This window comes from Amphiura filiformis, chromosome 8 (genome assembly GCF_039555335.1).
Source record: "Amphiura filiformis chromosome 8, Afil_fr2py, whole genome shotgun sequence".
In the NCBI taxonomy this organism is placed as follows: domain Eukaryota; kingdom Metazoa; phylum Echinodermata; class Ophiuroidea; order Amphilepidida; family Amphiuridae; genus Amphiura; species Amphiura filiformis.
Window position 1 is genome coordinate 4462113 of NC_092635.1, and position 16760 is coordinate 4478872.

The window sequence follows — 16760 nt, forward strand, 5'->3', positions numbered from 1 at the left end:
TGAGAAATTTGTTATGTTTTTCTTTATATCTTTATTTCAATTTGGGCATATATTTGTATTTTGGCCGCCCCACATTTGTGATGGCCGCCCCACATTTTTCAACCTTGCTACGGCAAGTTATAGCTATAGCTTTTATCCATTCAGTGTACATTCAGTGTCCGTGTTCAAGCCATTCCGTCCATGCAGAAGTTGCTCACTCCAAATCCGCATCCTTAGAAGAATCATTGAAGCCGTCCAGAGCTATCAACTTCCCCTAACTATCACATTTACCGGAGGCTTTTGATTCAATAACCAGGAGTGTCATGTTGTATAATTATACGCCACTGAGGTATTCCAGAGCTCATGGTCAATGCCATAGGTATACTTTACTCCAACTCCTATTCTATTCTATTCTATTCTATTCTATTCTATTCTTGTTTATTGTACAATAAGTCCATCACCCTCCATCCCGGTCCTCCATCGCAACAAAATCAGGATACTCAACACCACCATTCGAAGTTGCTATTATGCACTTTAAGGATGTTATTGTGTCTTTTATAGACAAAAACTATAGAGATCTAATATCCTGGTATATTAGGTGAACTTGAAAGACTTACATCTCGTGTAATGTCAACTACCACACTTGCTATCATTTTAAGTTGTAGAGTACGAGCGTACATTCAGAATATATAACCTGCATAATTAAAATTCTTATAAACGTGAATAGTAGAACCACGCGTCACCTACTTGTCATGATTTTACATCATGTCAATGTAAAAAATAATAATATAACATGGATAATAATAACACGATTAAGTAATCTGTGCTAATGTATACAAAATCAAGTGTAAAACTGATCAATAAGCTAAGAGCTTAAAATAATAAAAGAGACAAAATTATTCCATCCATTATAGGCTACTTCGCATCACGGGTGCACTTCCATATCTTGCCAACTTAATGTTTTATTAATAATAACATATGGCACGCATATGTGATGCGATCAAGCAAAATCAGTCGGAACTCGCAAATATTGATTTTGAGATATAGCCAAACAAAGGTAACATTTCCTTTTCTTTCCTATTGTTTTGGAAACTCTTTAATTGCTCACATCTTTGGAACTGGTTGTTCAAATTCAATGGGGTTTTCTGCAAAATGCAGCTTTGTAAATGCCTCTTACTATCTTGTAAGAAACTGAGAAATTAATATTTTCGAGTTCCGACTGATTTTGCTTGATCGCATCACATATACAGGTCCTCCAAATATTGATTTCCACTGTCTGATATAAAAGACAGGTCTTGACCTAGAAACTGTTGTAAAAGGCAAACGAGTAAGTGAAAGGAGTCAAGCTCTACTGCTGTTATTCTACTTAAATCGATATTTGAAGACTTGTTTATTTCGATTTGAGAGCTTTGAGGCCTAGTTTAAGGCGGTCTTTAAGTACATATTATCATGACAGTTGTGCTGAAGTATGTGGATCTTTTCTAACATTTACTCACCAAATAGATGTGTATTTGGACACATCCTACAACACCCCACCTACCCCGGTACCTATACGTATACCTTGGACACACAGAAAAATACACAACCTACACACATGCCCAAAGAAACACCTCCAACCCTACACGCTCACCCCCACCCACCGTACACCCACCCCACATCCACATACTGCACATACCTAACACAAAAAACGAACATCCACACCCACACACCTGCACACAATGCTACTGAATTTCATTCAAACGTTCCCATTCCAACTCCTCTACTACAGTGCTGTTAATTGTCACCTTATTTACCAGGAGCATTCCCTGGGAGCATTCTGACAGGACACATCTTATTTCAGACACAAGAGGGTACATGTTATGTCATATAGAGTAGTAAGGTAGCAAAAGATCGATAAGTATCACTGCTTGCTGAGTGGTCTTCTGTTGTATTATGATTTGATTACATTCAAAGCTTCACTTCCCTGAAAGTAGAATTCCACAACAAATCCGTTTATGCGATAAAGAGCGGTAAAGAAGCTAATCAAAAAAGGGTGTTGAAGTTCAGCGACAAATTGCCACTAACGTGCCTATGATCAAATTTGTGAAAAATCAATCAATCAACGTCTCATATAAATCTCACATCAAATTATTCCAAATAAACATGAAAATGGGAAATAGCTCAAAATTACTACATTATGAGTATATTGGGTCTGTGTTGCTTGCCGACTTAATTTGGTCTGTTTCGTGTTCTACCGTAAATTAAATAGTTCTACTCAGTTTCACACATTTGTGTTGGCATAGCTAGGGGTGGGCAGGGTGGGCGAGTCGCCCACCCTGGAAAATCTAGGGGGACATTTTGGAGGGTCAAAGGGAAAAAAGAGAAAGGAAAGGGGTAAAGAAAAAAAGAAAAGGAAAGGTAAGAAGGAAAAAAGAAGGGGAAAGGAAAGACGAGGGAATGGGAAAAGAAAGGGTCAAGAGGGAAGGAAAAGCAACAGAGAGGAAACAAGAATAAATAAAAAAAGAGGGAAATGAAGAAACAAAAGGGAAGCCTAAGAGGGGTGGGGGAGGAATAGGGAAAGGAAAACGAAAGAGGGGAATAGAGGTAAAGAAAGCAACTTGCATGTTTATTGTGGGGAAGCAATTCGTGCACAAGGGGGAAGGAATGTAAGAAAGAGGAAGAAATTGAAGAATATGAGGAAGGAAAGGAAATTTAAGGAAGGGAACGGGAAGCGTTTTCAAGGGGGGAAATGGAAGGGGCAAGGATTGAGAGAGGGGGAAGAAATTGAAGAATATGATGGAGACGAAAGAGAATGAAAAGGAACTTATGGAAGTGAAGGGGGCGTAATTTAATGGAAGAGGAAGGAATAAATAATTTTTTGTTTCATTTCAGATCATTCCAAAATCAAACATTACATTTTTTACATGGTAAAATGTTCACATAAAAAACATTACACAATGTCTGCAAGGAGGCTTCCCCTCATGGTATAAATATGCCCAAAACCCATGAGCTTCCGGGGGTTTCGCCCCCTGGACCCCCACCAAGGGCCCTTAGGCGGGCCCGTGGACCTCACGCCAGTAAACGCTACACTCTATTTCTTAATCAACTTGAGGGGAACTTTTGCAGGCTTGCCCACCCTGGCAGGGAGAGCTGGCTACGCCCCTGTATAAGTAAAGTAAATAAATGACAGTGCACATGGATTCTACCTAGATCTTCTCCGAGCAAAAACATTCGTGTCCACTGATTAATACAACTGAACTACTCATTCGAAGATGTAATTTGATTAAAGTGTTTGTTTTTAGAAAATCAAACCTTCAATGTTCATGACAAGTAGGGTTTGATAACGTTGTCACTGTATGCATTGCTATGTCGTCCTGATTATTGTCACCACAAAATGCTTTGTGAAATCCCCTCCGATAATAGGAGCTACTTCCATAGTAAATAAATGGATTACAGCATGAGTTAAACAAAAGCAGTGATCTTGAAATCACGGATAGCATACCATATTGAACATCGGTTAAAATCTTGTCACCTACTGTAGAATACCAAAGGCTATGTACAGATACCATACGATAGGGGCCTTGGCAGCAGAAGAAAACAACGCCATTGATAATGAGAAGGCGAGCAACTTGGTTACGGACTCGAAGTACTTGCCGTGACTGTGTGGCGTCATTGACACTGTTTCGTTGCTCATTAACACCATAAGCAGCGGGTCTATTGGTTAAAGCAATTATGATATGGCCATACATGTATAGGTTGGCAACTAGAATAACAATGAAAGTGAGTACTTCGAGTAAGTCATTTAGTATCGATATCGCTTGGTGAAGAGACGTGCAAAATTGGACGATAATTGGCAAGTTGTTGATTTCTTTGTATTCGACAGGCCAAATAATGCATGTAGGTGTAATGATACAATAATCCATAGCAGCTACTATTGCAAGCAGGAGTCCAAAAATCCAACAGAATGCAATCAATTTGACAGTCCTCCCTTTACCCGCTTCCATTCTATGTTTGAAGGGATAGCAAATTGCGTAGAATTTATCTGCCGTTACTAGTGTAATAAGCAATGTCGATGAAAAGTACGTGATGTAAGTAATAATCCATATACCTGAGCAAGCCATCCAAGATTCGAACAGTACAGAGTTTCGAACAGGTGATTGCATGTAAATGGTAACATAAAAAGAACCTGCAAATACTACAAGTACCATGTCTGCTACCGCGATGTTACTTAAGTAAATATTGGTGATAGTTTGCATCTCTTTGACACGGCGTACCACAAAGATAAAGGCGAAATTAGCTGATAATCCAATCAATACGACACAAGGAAGAATAAAGAGAAAGAACACATGTTCCAATGACGAATACAAAATGGCTTCAGCATCTTCTAGGTCGGTTAAATTGAGAATGTTGTTTCCACAACGGTCTGAAAAGTTCATCACCATTTTCGGTCTTTTATTCTTAGCCAATGCCTAATTTCTACATCAAAACTGTGATACTGATTATTGTTGCCGATCATTAGAACAGTTGCAGGAGACACTGACTTGATAGTAGCACTCATTAAGCATAATGCAGACTTATTCATTTTAAAATTAATTTACTTTTAACGTAATATTTCCAATAATTCTTGAAGTGCTTACTTAAGCTAAAATGGACATTGAAATAGTGGCCTTGCTGTTCGACTGATTTTCAGTCACTGACCAAAATTAATGGAGTCTATCATTGTTACTATTTGACATAGAATAATAATTGGTTTCAACCATTTAATTTACAATAATAGTATATGTTTTCATTAAATTTTATTTTAGGACCGTTATAATAACTGATTGATTTTAGAATATCACACTGTCTAAAGCGTGTCTTGTTGCGTATATTCAATTGACAATGTCGGTGTTGCACAAAGCTACAGAAGTATTAAAAGGATATGAATTTTAAAGAAAGTTCCTTCACTCACATTCATTTATTGTGTTCTTGTGAAACCTCAGTATTATTTTTGGCTTTTTTGTAACTTGTGATTATTCTGATAAAACATTGGTTGTTTACATTGGCAAAATTTTCTAATTGAGAGATAATTTTGTACTACCTTTAGTTTTTACTCCAAACAACAAGAAGAAGAATCATAATACGTCTCCAACGCAATAAAAGTTCTCTCTGGCAATTACAATTTACAAATGGTAGGAAGTACGGTATACGTAGGTATGAAGTACAATACATTAGACTTGGCGGCATTCTCGAAATAAGTTACAATTTGTATTTACAATCGCAAATTTCCAATTTGCGAGTGTTCTGTTTTTGGTCAGTTCTTCTTTCTTTCTTTCTTTCTTCTGTCAAACTTTTAACAAGCCAATGTGACCATATTTGGGCACAAGGACCATTGGGTGGGGGCACAAATGTTACATGACCAACTCGGGGTCAAAAGTCATCCAAAGGTCATTATGGCCAAAATGTGATTTTCACTCAAAATGCTTCTTCTTCCACAAATTACATAACACAATGTCGTCACTTGCATACCTGCATCGCCTTTAGCCAGTGTCTAAAAGTTGTACAAAGAATTGGGGTCAAAGGTCATTAAAGGGGTAAAATCTTACAAATGCATTATCTCAACATCCGTAAGGGGTATGGGCTTCAAACTCAGTGACAACAAATCTCATGACCAGGGAACATTTTACAGGGGTCAGGTCAAAGGTCATGCAGAGGTCAAATTTAAGAAATGCATTTTCTGTACATCTGTAATTGGTACGGGATGTGACAAACTCTGTGACAACACACTTAATGACCAGGGGAATATTTTGGAACACTTTGCAGAGGTCAGGTCAAAGGTTATCTGGGTCAAATCTTATAATTTCCTTTTCGTTTCTGCAGGGGTCAGGTCAAAGGTCAAATTTTAGAAATGCATTTTGTGGACATCTGTAAGGGGTACGAGGCTCAAACTCGGTGACAACAAACTTAATGACCAGGGGGAATATGTTGGAACACTTTGTACGGGTCAGGTCAAAGGTTATCTGGGGTCAAATCTTATACCGTAATTTCATTTTCTGTAAGGGGTATGGGGGCTTAATTTGAGTGACAACAAACCTTGTGACCCGGGAAACATTAAGGTCAAAGGTCAGGTCAAACGGCCATTAAAGGGTTACATGCCTTGCGAGAGTCTGCGCTCTGTGAGCGCAAATTATCTCTAGTTGTTTTTGTCTCCGAAACACCTGTATACTTCTTACTTAAGAACATCATACTTTCTGACAATAATGAATCGTAAAATGAAATTCATGTCTTTTTCTTGCTTAAATAATTTATGCTGCATTTTTGCCATTATGTTTTGAGTTTGATCTATAATCTTAACACATCAAAAAAGTTACAAACCCCTAAATGAATGACATTTATTCCAAAATGGTTTATTGTATGCATAGTCTATTTCTCTGCTTTATTACACCTCGTTTGTTGTACTGGTCCTAATTTTAAAAATCATATACTTATTTTTTTGGTTGATAGATTTAAACCTTCCGCTCTGGTAAGAGCGCCGTGCTAGTATTACAAAGGTCACCGGTTCGAATTCGGCCAGATGCACTGGTTTTTTAACGTTTATATGCGCTGGCACAGCGGCTTTCGCCATCGGGCCAAAGTGTTTTTAAAATGCGTAAAAACAACTTGGTTATAATGCTAATTATTACATTTTCCCTTTTTTTAAATTTCATATTTGGGAAATTTGACTGTCAAATTCTATTCTTACCTTCTCTGTTTATGACAATTCTTGTATGTAACACCTCGACTTGATGCTCAGGAAAAACAACTTTCGTGATTTACCATTCTCACGTTGTGGTTGAATTATTGAAGTAATTGAAATCGCCTAGATAGCAATTCTTTCCCTCCTTGGCAGTTTCCTGAGGCAGCTTAGGCAATATGACTAAATTAGTTCGATCTTTCGATCGAGCATAGATGTTTGGTCGATCCTTTATATTTATGATATATCAATCAATTCGGTATTATTAATTGTTATAAGATTTAATCTATGTACGTAATGCATTGTCCAATTCAATGTTACCCTTACTTCTCAAATTGTAATTCCACATTAGTTTCTAGAACTACTTATGAGATGGATTTTACTTAAAAATATCGAATCTAGTCGTTGTTGATGTAAGAAACACGTTCTTAAAGCTTCCAGATCAACATCTGGAATCATTGATTCGCTGTACAGTCACTGTATGTCAGAAGCACCACAGACCCCTTTGATATGAATTTTAAGGTTTGCATTTGACAATATGAGAAGATTTTAAATATTGTAAAAGTTCAAAGAAAATATTAAAGGGTAAGCATGGTAAGAAAAGACTTAGAATTTGAGCTTCTCTAAGCCGAGGTTTACAAAAGATTATAATGGAATGCAACAAACGTAACTAACGGGTAAAATAAAGTTCTGTCGCATACAAATAAAACTAGAACATCAGTTAGGTAACGAAAGTGTGGTGCATTCTGCATATTTTTTCCCGTACATTCGTATATTACATTTTGGCTCTTTCGGCTCAAAGGCAAGTTCTGCATTTTGTTAATTTCCTGAGCATTTAGATCTCTTCACAGCCTACGGCAATATTAACCATCGCGTTTTGCCAAGTTCACCAATGAATTTGGTGTACAAGGCAATGTGTTAAAAATGTACACATTTGGAAGTGAATTATAAATTTATAATTTCAAAGTTGGGGTTCATAAAGAATATCTGATCAGTTGTGAATTTTTCCCCAGTATAAAGGTTTACCTTCGATATATTTTGTTGCCCAAGGGCAACAATAGTACTAACATCTTTGAACAAGTTCATTAGGAATGTTGATTTAAATCGTGAAATTTATTCATTTAATCACCATCTCCATGTTCGAATGATTTCAACAGAACAGAATACTTCTGGAAAATAGAGAAATATTCGCATCCAAAGTGTGACATTATTGACCAGTAGTAGTTTGCACCTGCAATGGTGTAAGTTTTTCGCACATAAATGAGGTTCAATTTTTTTACACCATGCATCTAATTATTCTCTTGAGACGGAGCGAGGTTTGGATTGAAGATTCTGCATGTACAAAACTGAACGCACGGATAACGCAGAAAATGCACAAAATTTGTACGTTTTACAATGTATTGAGACAGTCAAGGATATTGAACATATGAAGGAAACTGTAATTACTATACCTCATAAATATTTATTAGGTAATCAAGACATTTTATTGGTTAATCACGCCAGCGTCCGAGTACGGTATTTTGACTACTTCCCCGCGCCTGTGCAATAACTCGCACGCGGGGAAGTAGTAAAAACTTCCGCACCCCTACTACCACACGGTGTCTCGACCCCGCGCGTCACCGTTCCTTCAGACGTAGCATTATGCTATACAACGGCGATTCTGCAGATGCGTTCATCGTGAAAATGGCGTCTGCTGCAGGTATTTTGCCGAGCCTACCGATGGATAATATCACGCGAATTTGACATTTTATGAAACAAAATGTTATTTATGAAATGTTAAAAAGAAAATTAGAATAATATAGGTCAAAATGTAAATTGATTGAACAGAAATCCTCCGATAAAATCAGGTAAGCAAAATATATAGCTTATTTACCATGCCGGCCGGCACGTTGACTGGTGTGTGTTTTGACTTTTGTTTACGATTTTACCGTGATAGTGAAAATATTTAGGTATAGTAAAACAAATACAACATGTTCCATTTCTGGGAAGTATTCAAAACTACTGGTCCCTCGGTGTTGGATGATTTGACTACTTCCCTCCGCTGACGCGGCGGGAAGTAGTCAAATCATCCATCACCTCGGGACCAGTAGTTTTGACTACTTCCCCTCAAAACATGTTGTATTTGTATACTATTAATATAATTAATTTTGTTTGTAAGAAATCATTTTAATAAAGCAACTCGTAAGGTGTGAACATTTGACTTCATTCACACGTGCGGTTCATTAGCACAGATTGTTCATTGAGATGTGTGTGAGGTTGCGAGTTGCATCTTTGATATAAACATCTACTCGAAGACGGGGAAATTGACAGTTTTGTACTGCGTCACGTGGTTTCTGCAACGCAACCAATTTACTCACGGTCATATTAATAAATAATCCAACTTGGAAAAAGAGACCAAGTTTATGCATGCACGTATGAACGCGAGTATGAACGCATGTACCGATAAAGGCATATAGAACATAGAAATATCTCTAATATGATCAAAATCTATGATCGTTTGGGTGCAGCATAGAATATGCTTTGTTGAGGTCGGAATCTGAGACCAAAAGACAATTTGGCGTCCGCATGAGTGAGCACAAACGGGAAGCAGAGAAAGCGGACCAGCTTTAATACACACGCTCCAAAAGAACGGAATCTCTTACAGAAATAAATAAATAAATAAGCAATTACTGATCATGTGTCAAGAGAAAACCATATCATAGACTGGGACAGTTTATCAATCATCGGCAGAGAAGGAAATCGCAGAGCAAGATGGGTAAAGGAAGCGATCTGGATTCGCAAGAGAGGGGACAAGACCATGAACAGAGACGAGGGCACGTTCTTTCTGAGTCACATCTTTGATCCTCTGCTCAAGACCACCGCTGGAGACAGGAATACTACTTCCGGGAAAATCAAAACATCCGTTCAAGGTTCCCGCTCCAAGCAGATGGATCAATATCATCATCAATGCTTTAAGACAGCCAGAAGGTTTCTGGCGAAACTGTCAGCAGGAAAACGTTTTTCACTTGGTCTTGACAAATTAACTCTAAATATATGATTCATTATTGTCAGAAAGATAACAAATGTGTATGATATTCTTGACTAAGAAGTATACAGGTGTTTCGGAGGTAAAAACAAATACAAACTGTAACCTATACCGAGAAGACCGCTAAATCTAATGGATTGTACGTTATAGTTACGTATAACGTACTTGAGATATTGGGCTCTTTCAAACTTTCAGAGAGTTTTAAACAACACTAGAAACGCCTATACCATTGTTCGACGTGGTGTGACAGTGACGTCAGTGCCCATTTCATTTAAATCGCCCAAAGCGCTGGCGTACACACATACGCGCTTAAAGACGCCGCATAGATACGCTCGCGAAGCAGCTGTCTCAACGCTTTGACGTCATTGTCAAATCAAGGTACAAAATGGTATGTTAATAAGAATTATGAGAAATAATGCATAATAGTAAACATAATTGTATTTCTGCTCGTTGACTAGACATCAACACTAAGACACTTGTCCTGTTAACCTTAATCAGCAAACTTTCAAGCCATGTAGAATTGGAATGAAACTAAACTAAAGTTTTCGGTAAGTGCTGGCATGGCTTGGCTATTACAATAATGGATACCACTTGATCGGAACCCAAACTAAAATCAAGGACTTGAAAATGCCCTTTATATATACGTCTAAGTTATTTTTGATTTTCTGCCATTTGTAAATTGTAATTGCCAGAGAGAACATTTACTGCGTTGGAGACTTATTATGATTATTCTATTCTTGTTGTTTGGAGTAAAAACTAGAGCCAGTACAAAATTATCTCTCAAAAGAATTGCCAATGCAAACAACCAATGTTTTATCAGAATAATCACAAGTTACAAAAAGGCTAAAAATAATACTAAGGTTTCACAAGAACGCAATTAATGAATATGAGTGAAGGAACTTTCTTTAAAATTCATATCCTTATTATACCTCTGTAGCTTTGTGCAACACCGACATTGTCAATTGAATAACACAACAAGACAAAGTTTAGGCAATAATAAATGTGATATTCTAAAATCAATCAGTTATATGACGGTCCTAAAATAACATTTATTGAAAGCAGATACTATTATTGTAAAATGTTATGGTTGAAACCAATCATACCAATTATTATTCCATGTCAAATAGTAACAATGATAGACTCCATTAACTTTGGTCAGTGACTTAAAATCAGTCGAACAGCAAGGACACTATTTGAATGTCCATTCCAGCTTGAGTAAGCACTTCAAGAATTATTGGAAATATTACGTTAAAAGCAAATTAATTTTAAAATGAATAAGTCTGCATTATGCTTAATGAATGAACGATCAAGTCAGTGTCTCCTGCAACTGTTCTAACGAAATAATCGGCAGCAATATTCGGTATCAGAGTTTTGGTGCAGAACCTTAAGCCTTGGCTGAGAATAAAGGACCGAAAATGGTGATGAACTTTTCAGACCGTTGTGGAAACAACATTCTCAATTTAACCGACCTAGAAGATGCTGAAGCCATTTTGTATTCGTCATTGGAACATGTGTTCTTTCTCTTTATTCTTCCTTGTGTCGTATTGATTGGATTATCAGCTAATTTCGCCTTTATCTTTGTGGTACGCCGGGTCAAAGAGATGCAAACCATCACCAATACTTACTTAAGTAACATCGCGGTAGCGGACATGGTATTGGTCGTATTTGCAGGTTCTTTTTATGTTGCCATTTACATACAATCACCTGTTCGAAACTCTCTACTGTTCGAATCTTGGATGGCTTGCTCAGGTATATGGATTATAACCTACGTCACGTACTTTTCTTCGACATTGCTTATTACATTAGTGACGGCAGATAAATTCTACGCAATCTGCTATCCATTCAAACATAGAATGGGAGCGGGTAAAGGGAGAACTGTCAACATGATTGCATTCTGTTGGATTTTGGGACTCCTGCTTGCAATTGTAGCTACTATGGATTATTGTAGCATTAGCACTACATGCATTATTTGGCCTGTCGAATACCAAGAAATCAACAACTTGCCAATTATCGTCCAATTTTGCATGCCGCTTCATCCAGCAATGTCAATCCTTAAAGACTCACTAGAAGTACTCACTTTCATTGTTATTCTAGTTGCCAACTTGTACATGTATGGCCATATCATAATTGCTCTAACCAATAGACCGGCTGCTTATGGTGTTAATGAGCAACGAAACAGTGTCAATGACGCAACACAGTCACGGCAAGTACTTCGAGTCCGTAACCAAGTTGCTCGCCTTCTCATTATCAATGGCGTAGTTTTCTTCTGCTGCCAAGGCCCCTATCGTATGGTATCTGTACATAGCCTTTGGTATTCTACAGTAGGTGACAAGATTTTGACTGATGTTCAATATGGTATGTTATCCGTGATTTCAAGATCACTGCTTTTGTTTAACTCATGCTGTAATCCATTTATTTACTATGGAAGTAGCTCCTATTATCGGAGAGGATTTCACAAAGCATTTTGTGGTGCCAATAATCAGGACGACATAGCAATGCATACAGTGTCAACGTTATCGAACCCTACTTGTCATGAACATTGAAGGCTTGATTTTCTAAAAAACAAACACTTTAATCAAATCACATCTTCGAATGAGTAGTTCAGTTGTATTAATCAGTGGACACGAATAGTTTTGCTCGGAGAAGCTCCAGGTAGAATCCATGTGCACTGTCATTTGTTTACTTTACTTAATACCCAAATGTGTATATTTGAAAAGAACTTTTTAATGTACGGTAGAATTCAGCATCGAAGTGGTTACGTAATTCTCTTGGTTACCGGATCACGCTACTTTGGTATGCCTTCGAGTGCCATATACTTTATGTGGTGATCATTTCGATCGTGGTTCATTACTCTAGCGCGTGATCCCGTTGACATAGTAACATTACGTAACTTCGATACTGAATACGAAACAGATCAAATCAAGTCAGCAAGCAACACAGAACCATAACTCATAACGTACTCATTGGAGCAATTTCCCATTTTCATGTTTATTTGCAATAATTTGACGTGAGATTTACATGAGGTTTAATTATAGCCCTATAAAATTATTTCAGTTTTCTTTTTGATTGATTTTTCACAAATTTGATTGTGGACACGTTAGTGGCAATTTGTCCCTGAACTTCGGCACCCTTTTTTGATTAGCTTCTTTATCACTCTTTATCGCATAAACGGATTTGTTGTGGAATTCTACTTTCAGGGAAGTGAAGCTTTGAATGTAATCAAATCATAATACAACAGAAGACCACCCGCAAGCATCGGTACTTATCGATCTTTTGCTACCTTACTGCTCTGTATGACATATCAGGTCTCCTCTTGTGTCTGAAATAGGATGTGTCCTGTCAGAATGCTCCCAGGGAAAACCCCGGGTAAACAAGGTGACAATTAAAAGCAATGTGGAGGACTTGGAAAGTTCTGAAAGGAAAGCGTTTGAATGAAATGCAATAGCGTTGTGTGGGTGTGGATGTTCGCTTTTTGTGTTGGGTGTGTTGGACTTGTAGGGTGTGGATGTGGGATGGGTGTGCGGTGGGTGGGTGTGAGGTGTGTAGGGTTGGAGTTGTTTCTTTGGGCATGTGTGTAGGTTGTGTATTTTTCTGTGTGTCCCAGGGGTAGGTGAGATGTGTAGGATGTGTCCAAGTACAAATATATTTGGTGAGTAAATGTTAGAAAAGATCCACATACTTCAGCACAACTGTCATAATAATATGTACTTAAAGACCACCTTAAGCTAGGCCTCAAACCTCTCAAATATAAATAAACAAGTGTTCAAATATCGATTGTAGGTAGAACACTCGCAGTAGAGCTTGACTCCTTTCACTTACTCGTTTGCCTTTTACAACAGTTTCTAGGTCAAGACCTGTCTTTTCTAGCAGACAGTGGAAATCAATACTGGGAGGACCTGTATGAGTGCCATTTGTTTTTATTAATAAAACATTAAGTTCGCAAGATATGGAAGTGCACCCATGATGCGAAGAAGCCTATGATGGATGGAATAATTTTGTCTCTTGTGTATTATTTTTAAAATAATACACAAGAGACAAAATTATTAAAGCTCTTAGCTAACTTATTGATCAGTTTTACACTTGATTTTGTATATATTAGCACAGATTACTTAATCGTGTTATCATTATCCATGTTATATTTTATTTTTTACATTGATATTATGTAAAATCATGAAGTGTTAGTGACGCGTGGTTCTACTATTCACGTTTATAAGAATTTGAATTCTGCAGGCTATATATTTTGAATATGTGATGTGATCAAGCAAAATCAGTCGGAACTCGGAAATATTGATTTTGAGATATAGCCAAACAAAGAAACTATTTCCTTTTGTTTCCTCTTGTTTTGGAATCTCTTTAATTGCTCATATCTTTGGAACTGGTTGTTCAATTTCAATGGGGTTCTCTGCGAAATCCAGCTTTGTAAATGTATTTTACCATCTTATAAGAAACTGAAAATTAAATATTTTCGAATTCCGACTGATTTTGCTTGATCGCATCACATATACTATACAACTTAAAATGAATAGCAAGTGTGGTAGTTCACATTAAACGAGAGGCAAGTCTCTAAAGTTTTGTTGTTCTCCCAATATTACCTCCTTAAAGTGAATGATAGCAACTTCGAATGGTGGTGTTGAATAGCCTGATTTTGTTGCGATGTCGAGTGCTGGACGTATTGTACATTAACAAGAATGGACCAGAATTTCACCCTACGGTAGCCTGGTGGATACATGAAATGGTTCTGAGATGTTGTCCTCGAACGTAACAGCACTGTTGGAGTTGGTGTAAAGTTCACCTATGGCATTGACCATGAGCTCTGGAATACCTCAGTGGCGTATAATTATAAAACATGACCCTCCTCGTGATTGAATCAAAAGCATCCGGTAAATGTGATAGTGAGGGGAAGTTGATAGCTCTGGACGGCTTCAATGATTCTTCTATGGATGCGGATTTGTAGTGAGCAAATTCTGCATTGGCGGAATCCGGCCTGGTTTAAACATGTACACCCGCATGTAAACTGAATGGATTAAAGCTATATAGGAAAGTGAGATTTTGCAGATCACCTTGGAACTATATAAGAGTAACTTTACCAGAAATACAACACATGGTTTAACGCGCTGTTCTCCCAGTCCAGAAATTCAAGGAACAAATCCAGCCGGCACATAACTCACAATGTACTCTTGGGAAGTTGGGAGACCAGTATTAATCCTAGTCTCCTCCGTAGCCACTTTGGTTACCCTCTCTCCACACAAACAGTCTGCCAATGACCACGTATACGCCGTTTTTGATTAGCTAAGAGGGCATTTCTTCTACTACCTATAGTAAACTTCAGCAAATTAAGGCTATAAAAATTAGAACATGTCATCAAGGATAAACACGTAGGATTAACTCTCCAGTGTTGATTATTTTGTGGCTCAAATTCTTTACAGTGGATCGTGACATGTAATATAATTTATATAAATGAAGCATGAACGTGCTAGTTTATGTCGGTATCCGCCTTCGGAATTAAGAGCTAAACGTACTCATGTCCCTGTCGACACACATCCAACTTCAAAGCAAACTGTCACCTGTTGGTACCTTTAATTCTAGAAACTTACCATCTACAATTCAATGAGCATTGCCAACTTATAAACATGAATGGCCATTGCGTTATTCATAATTATTCGATACATTAAAGTGCTCAATACTGTTTCTGAGGATTTCCCTTATATCACCGATAGGTAAAAGTGAATCCCTTAAATAGTGATTCCCATGTGATTGCCTTTATTTCCACAATCAAAAGAAAAGGAAATGGCTTAATGGTATCTTCCGATTTATCAGCAAATGTTGTAAGTGACTTCAGATATTGTTACATTGTGGGGTACTCGGCAGATCTCTTTGCACTATAATGATGTATTCATTTCCCAGAGGTACTCTTTTCTGCAGAAATCCTTTGAACCTGTTAAATGGGGAGATGTGACATTTTGAGACTTCCCCGCAGAGATTATATGTAGAATAAACCTTTGGTTTGGTGAAGGTTCATGTTTGAACACAATATGACTGGAAAGGTGAAAAACAGATAGTCATCTATAATGATATATTAATCAGATTCGTCATGCTTTAGGTGTGTTTTGTAAGACGGTTCCTCATGCACATAATGAGAATAAACAAAAAAACTCTGAATACACAGATATGTCTATAGAAAATGATGAAAATGGTGTTAAATTAAACAATACATACGGCGCGCTGAGTGCGATATAAAATGCAAGATAAAAAAAAAACATGTACCTTTTGATAATAATCCTGCCGCAAGCTATTGTTGTCTTTTTCAGGTTAGGTACTTATACCAGTGACAATTTATTTTTTTTGCTGGCAAATTATTGCTTTATCATACATGATACAAAATACTAATCTGGTAAGTAAAATTGTCATCAAATATCACCAAGGTCAAACTGTATACAGGGGCAAAATTAACAACTGTTCAGATTTTGTTAAAACCCATACTTAACTGTCCTAATGGTCATAAGAAATCAGAAAAGGCAGGCATGACATAGTTATGACTTATTGTTAGGTATCAACAAAAAGGTACAATGCTACAACAACTAAACTAAAAATGTAGTGAGTGTCCCAATGATCATAGAGACAATTTGTTGCGACCCATGAACTATAAATGTATAATTTACTTCCCAATGTGCACATTTTGTAACACTCATCTAATTCACTGGGGAGCATAGACTGCGGGATGGTTTATAATACCAATAGCACTGCTGAGATCAAACAGCTCAAGAAATTAACACAACTTGCTTTTGAGTCGAAAAGGAATTGTATATCAAAAGACTGGTGCGGATAAGTATGCAGAATGTCCCACTTTCATGTTCTTATTGATGTTAGTGTTTGTATAGTTTGTATCATGAGACAGAACTTTGTTTTACCCGTTACCTACATTTGTCGCATTCCATTATAATCTACTCTTAACCGCGGCTATAGAAGCTCAAAATCTTTTCTTAACCTTTGATATTTTCTTTTAATTTTTTTTAATAATTTAAATTTTCACAAAATGTAAAATACAAAATTACATACCATTGGATA